Raw genomic sequence first — 6762 nt, 5'->3', positions numbered from 1 at the left:
TGGGTTAGCAATTGTAAGGCAGTGAATACATAACTTTTCAAACCTGTTATCCCCTCTCTCATTTTTCTCACAGTTTTTCTTCACCCCCAAACCCCTCACAAGTTGTAATGTACATTTCCAACATATTGTCTTCTGAGTATTGATATTGCATTGGTTTGCCCTTTGTCCTTGTCTCACTAATTTTTTTGTACCTCTTCCCTTCACAAATTAAGGTAAATGTATACACAATACAAAGGGTTCCAAAATCAAACACAGTAGGAGATAAACCATAGGGGAAAAGCCCAAGGAAAATAGAAAGAACATAGTACATTAAAAACAACAACTGCAAATAAATATTTTTTTCCATATCTTGGAGTTCATTTTGTTCAGCATCAGCTTATATCTTCATATATATTCACAACAAAGCCACTGGAAAATAATAGTTTCATGGATACTATATCATGAAAACAACATGTTAACTGTTTTTGATGGTAAAGGTGGAATTAGGATTGGTAAATTCACGATTCTGATAAAGGAATTTCAAAAGAGTTTTTAAATTATGACAGGTAAATTTTAATTGTTCAAACTTTTTAACTTAGCCTATTAAGAAAATTTAAAATTGCCTAGGAAAATAGGCTTTCATGCAAAGAAATTCATGGAGAGTTAGCTGAGAGGGAGCAATTTGGGTAAGATGGCTCATTTTCACAGTAAACAAACAAACCTCAAAAACCTTGCTGTAAATCCTGTAGGTTCCCTTGAGAATTGTCTTTACCCAGGAAATATACTCCTGCTGTGTGAAACAAGGTTGTAGTGGAATTTAAATTCAAAGTTTTTTTTTTTTTTAAATAAGACATCAAAATTTGTGAATTGACCTTTAATTACTAAACAGTAATTCTCTTAAAAAGATAATTTGGGTCAAAATATTTAGGGAGAAAGTGCCCTTCACAATGAAAGAACGTATTGAGTTTACACTTTTCTGTTTTAATATTTTCCACAATGTCTTTGCACGTGAAGCACTGAAACACAGAAAAAAATCTGATTGGATACTTCAAACCAATGATTTCACATTTCTAAGTAGCTCAAAAATATAATATTCTTATTAACATGAGATAGTGAAGACTTCTCTTATTACATAAGCCAAAAATTTTGGGGATCACAAAAGATTTGAGCAAATTGAAAAGGTAAGAAAACACGTTATTAGAAGCCCCAGATAAGCGTATTGGTTTCAGCAGTGGAGGGGACCAAAACTTTTTGATATAGATTGTCTTAATGTTTCTGCTACATAATGTGATTTTACAGAGCCTATTTGGCTCAGTATAATGCAGAACAAATTGAATGAAGACATAAAAATAAATTCCACCTCCAAATAAAAGAGTTTTCAAAGAGAAACCATGAAGATGTAACAGTGGGGGACGCCTTATCATCCTTCAGCTTCACTAGACTTGAAGCCAAGAAGCTGTGATTAATTGGAAATCAGGCAAGAGCTAAGAGGAGGACATAGAAGTAGGACATAGAAGTATCGTCCTTTGTAACAGACAATGTCATCCAAGGAATCGGTGATTTAACTCTATTCTTCTCCATACATCTTGTTGAGCAAATACAAGACCAAGAGGAAAATAAACTATTGAAATAATTTTGCAAAGAATAACTTCACTATTCCTGATATGGTATCTAAGGAGAGTCTTAAGAGAGAAGATAAAAGTCTTAAGAGAGAAGATAAAAGAGGAGTATTCTTAGGTTTCCTCTAAGCATCTTGTTAGCAAAACATATCTTTGAAGTTAGAAGTGATTGAACCACAAAGTGGTGGAGTACTTATTTTTGTGGGCACTTTAGACACAAGAAGATTGCAAGGTAAAAGAAAAAAGAAAAAAATTATAGCTAAATATTTGTGATTATAGGTTCTTGGACTGGATTTTTGGAGACAAAGTTTTGCATTAGCGTTGGTCCTTATTAACATAGTTGTTGGGATTTCGTGGCAACCAAATGAAAAGGGGAAGTTTAATGGACTCGCTTGGACAAGTAAACAGCATGATAGAAAATAATGGCAAATAATATTTAATTAATTATTTTGAACAATTATTTTGTGAGAACAAAGAAGGAAAGATATAATTCAAAATCACTTGATGTTATTAAAAGTATGAAAATGGAGTAGTGAAGAGATTAAGAGAAAACATAGAGGTCTGTTTTCTTTCAAGTGGAGTAATAGGTTCTTGATCTTGTTTCTTCCATTCTGTCTTCACAAGCTACCAAGTGTGCCTCAGGACTGGAGTATCCAGTTCAGACAAAGAGCACTCGCAGAATAAAATATTTACAGTAAATATAGGTGATTTATAACCTTAGACAATCTTTTTAAATCTGTTCAAAATTCTCCCCTACCCCAAACTGCCTTCTTTGAACAGCTTTGTTTGCTTTTCCAAAGACTGCCCTTCATTAACTGCTTAAAATTTTGAGAGGTCATATTCATACCCTCTAGAGATTGTTGTTTGGTTGTGATTTTTGTGTGTTTTTGTTTGTTGTTGTGTTTTTTAACTGAATTTCAAAAGGTTGTACAAGTGTGTTACAATTAAATATGTCCATCTAATTGTCTAATGTTCCTGGATCAGAATCACTCCTGTCAATCTCAACCAACCCTTTCTCCAAGATTTATTCCAGATTTACCACTTGCTTTATTACATATGTACATTGAGTATTCTAGCTGTACTTGCCCCTTGTTCCATTTTTCATTCATTCTATTTCTTTACTATTGTTCCTCTCTGGTTTCAATTTCCTGATAGTCATTCCGTTAAACTGCCTGTTAATACTTTGAAACTCCATGGAGTTTCAATCCCACATATACTTGAATTGATGTCAGCTTCTATTTCCATAATTCATTCCTTTGCAAGACTAAGACTGGAGATGTGAAGCACTTGGACATAATTTTATTCTCATTCATTTGGAAGATTAATCTTTAGTCAACAAGAAATTTTAAAAATGGCTTAGAATTTATTCCTAACTACCAGTTTTTATAAATGGCTTTGTACAATGGTGTGTGATTATTTTATTTTACATAGGATAATTTATTTCTTCTACTTATAAGTTTTGGAAAAAGAAGAAAAATAAATTTACTCCTTAGAGGATTATGATAAAAATAGAAGACAGATTTTATGTTTGTCACATCTCTCATCAGTACCCATATTCAAGACTTAAAGTCATATTTCTTACTATGGTAGACAGATAGGGAAAACATGAAACAACATATGATAAGGCAATTATTAGTGAATTTTTAAAATGTACCTTCTTATGTGATGAAATTTACTTTATTAGCTAATATTTGGGTTTGAATTATGGGAGGCTGATCTATTTAACACATTTCTGGAAGGCACCTACTGAACAACACAAATGGTGGGGGGTACTATTTCTACAATTTAATGAATGGTTGAACTTGTTCGTTATTACTTCTGGGTACGTAAATCAACTCTATTGTAACTTGCTCCCTACACTTGAAAACCTTGTAATGTCACTGTCATCTACTTGTCAAGTGTTATTTTGGCAAATGTGATTTTAAATAGCTTATTTGAAAATGAATATACTTTCAGGAGATTAAATGTAGGTTATCATTGGTTTGAGAATGACAACATTTTTATACTACAGAACCTAGTTTTACTGAAGTACCAGTGTTTTGAAGCACTAAAGATCTTCTCAGTTAATGTTTTTCTAAATTATATTTGACATCTAAATCAAGTTTCCCTAACCTTAGTAGACCAATTATGGATCTATCATTCCAGAAACTATTTTTTTGGCTGCACTGAAATCTTTCATTAATCATTAGGAGAGGGGTATTAAAAATAATCTTGTTCATTTGTGATTTTGTTCACTCATATGGGCTGGTCATCTGTAAATTGAAAGTTTGAATTACAGTACTTTCTCTCAGATTTTGTGATCTCATCTTTCATTTTAAGTTGCCTTGCATTTCACAATTCATTATTGCTAATTCTTGTAAGGAATTGGGGCCCTGAAATACTATAGGAAATGAGAAATTGAGATGAATCTTCAATTATTTTCTGTTGGCATGTTGTATGGGCCTAGTCAGAAGTCTTGCCCTTGTTATCTGATGATGCAGATAACTGGGACCAGGTATCCTAGAACTCGTGGGTCCTGCAGACATCATATCACCAAATTTGGGTATAATCAGCAAGAATGTTTCAGAAATATGGAGAAAAACAATTTGGGACCAGTGAGTTAAACAATAAACAGAGCATCAGAGTAAAATCCCTTATAGATTAGCAGAAAACAATATGTTATTTTACATGTGAATTCAGAAGACCACGAAAATTTAGAAGGTATCACAAGTTTATACCGAAGATATTGCATTGATACTATTTATATTCTAATAAATATTCTAATCCTAATCATTTATGTTCCAATTTATTTATGGGAATAAATGTCAATATATTTGTCAAATTATCAATTCTAGTAAGATTCATTGTGTGAAATTTAAAATCAGCACATACAAATATAAAATATATAAGTTTATATAATATAAAAATTCTTTTACATTGTTGTGTTGTGGTTAGGGAATCAAAGGCAACTCTGTTTTAAAGTATTATTCAATTATCTCTACCTCAGTTTTTGGTAGAGTTAGACTTAAAGATTTACCATTTGTAGATTTACAGCCTAGAGAAAAGAGGAAACACTGTGATTAAAACATTATCAATTTAAGGTCTAATATCGAGGAGAAACATATGGACTTTTCCAGGAGCTATGGAAATATTTGGTGATAGAAAGTCAGTAGTGTAAGTTCTGCCTGGTTGGATTATAGACAGGCCAGGACAGTAGGTAATCATGCATATGAACAATTTTTTCACCTTCTTTGCTTTAGCTACTTTTGAAATGATAAGTATAATAACCAATTATATTTCGATAAAATGCCTTCCATTCTGAACAATTCTGTCTGAACTGTTCATCTTTCTATGATCCCTTGTAACTAAGATTAGTTTTGTTCCAGTAAGACAATCTATTCTGTCAGGGTAAGATATTCTGTTTGGTCTGTTCCTACATGGAAGAAGGGTAAAGGTTCAAGTAGACATTTGTCCCACAAGACTTCATTTGGGAAATTTTAAGCTGCAGAAGATTAGAAGTAGCTCTTAAGCAAGGCTTACTTTGAGTCCATTAGCTCAACAAAGCTAACTCAGTTGATAAATAAGTACTTGAAAAGCCATCACCTTTGGACTTAGCTGTAAAGGCTTTAAAGTATGATCAAATTTAAAATGAAAACGACAAAATAGTCATTGCCCAAAAAATTTTAAATGTGAGCAATCGACCAAACTATATAAGTTTTTCCCACTATACACAGAATTTTAGAGAAATAAGATCAATAGCATTTTTAGGAACAATAAGGGTTCCTTGTTACAAATAGGCAACCATGGATATATGCCTGTATAAAGATTGCATCATTAAGTATTTAAATTTATAGTACACTACATGCTTCAGCAGCAGGTCTACACAAATTACAACAATACAGAGATTAACATGACACTTGCACAAGGATGATATGAAAATTTGTGAAGTATTCCATATTTTTCATTCTTCTGATGCAAGAAATGAAAAATAGTTGTTAAAAAGTTCATTACAAAAATAGAAGTGTAACAATACATGTAATTCATAGAATTAAAGGTTAATTTGACATCAGTGTATTAAATCTTCACCTTAGAAAGGCCCTTACATAGCATAACTTTTACAAAACTTGAAATTAGATAACATTGTCATTTTATCCCAAAGAAATAAAATAATAAAAAGACCTAGAAAAAAAGGAATCTTAAACTTCGATATGGAATGCAATCTGAAAGGACACATTTATTAATGAATCTATACATTATATGACAATGTAGAATTCAAAGTATTATATCTAGGAGCTAATGAAATAGATTATGGACATTATACAAACATAGATATACTTTTTTCAGAAAAGCACCAGCAACATCTTTAGTTTCTATACTATTCATTTCAACAGATAAGTTAAAATTATGTCTGATTTAAAAAAATTACAAACTCTGTAAAAATCTTTATAGATGTATACAAACAACTCTTGAATACATTTTGACATCAAAGTCAGGCAATTCACTTGGAAGAATTCCATGAAATCCATGCATTTTTAAAGTAAGATAATGCTGTCGCTTTGTATTGTGAAAAAAAATTTGAAGGGACACAAAGGATGGACTGGCATTTTTGAAAGTTAAGAAAGCTAACCAAACCATTACTACGAAGGAGAACAATTTGTACAGCCTTCCACAACTTCAAAATGGCAGTGATACATACTTATCCTTTTGGCAATATCAAATGCAGTTTCTTCCAAGTTGTTCTTCAGACCTGGTTTGATACAATGGTTCAACAGAAGGAGATACAGCTTCTCTTTGCTATTTCTATTCCCAGCAGCAAGATGCAAGGGGGTCAAAGGCCTTTAGTTTGGGGATTGTTATCCGCATCATGATGAAGTAAGAAAGAAGCCACTCTGGTATTATTCCACATATAAGCACTGTGCAGGAGTGTCCAGCCATTCAGAGTTATTGCATGAATATCTGCTTTGAGCTACCAACTCATGGACAATGTCTAAGTGTCCACTCTAGGCTTTCTGATGAAGAGGGGTATACTCATCCTCATCCCTAGTATTCATCTGGGTGACCTTTTTGGAAAGTAGTCTCCGCACCATAGTAAGCCAATTAATTTCGGTATCCCAAAGAAGAAATTTGCTTGGATCCTCCTCCATTTTTCTTGCAATTGATACCATTCCTCACTTTTTCATCTTGT

At 32.5% G+C, this 6762-nt stretch overlaps 1 pseudogene; it reads left to right on the top strand.

Annotated features, from left to right (window-relative positions):
* The first annotated feature begins 5439 nt into the window (after positions 1-5439).
* Positions 5440-5539, top strand: LOC122099665 (annotated as a pseudogene).
* Positions 5540-6762: the final 1223 nt, after the last annotated feature.

The sequence above is a fragment of the Dipodomys spectabilis genome, unplaced genomic scaffold, assembly GCF_019054845.1.
Source record: "Dipodomys spectabilis isolate Male_0828 unplaced genomic scaffold, ASM1905484v1 ptg000527l, whole genome shotgun sequence".
Classification (NCBI taxonomy): domain Eukaryota; kingdom Metazoa; phylum Chordata; class Mammalia; order Rodentia; family Heteromyidae; genus Dipodomys; species Dipodomys spectabilis.
This window is presented reverse-complemented; position numbering and strand designations above follow the sequence as displayed.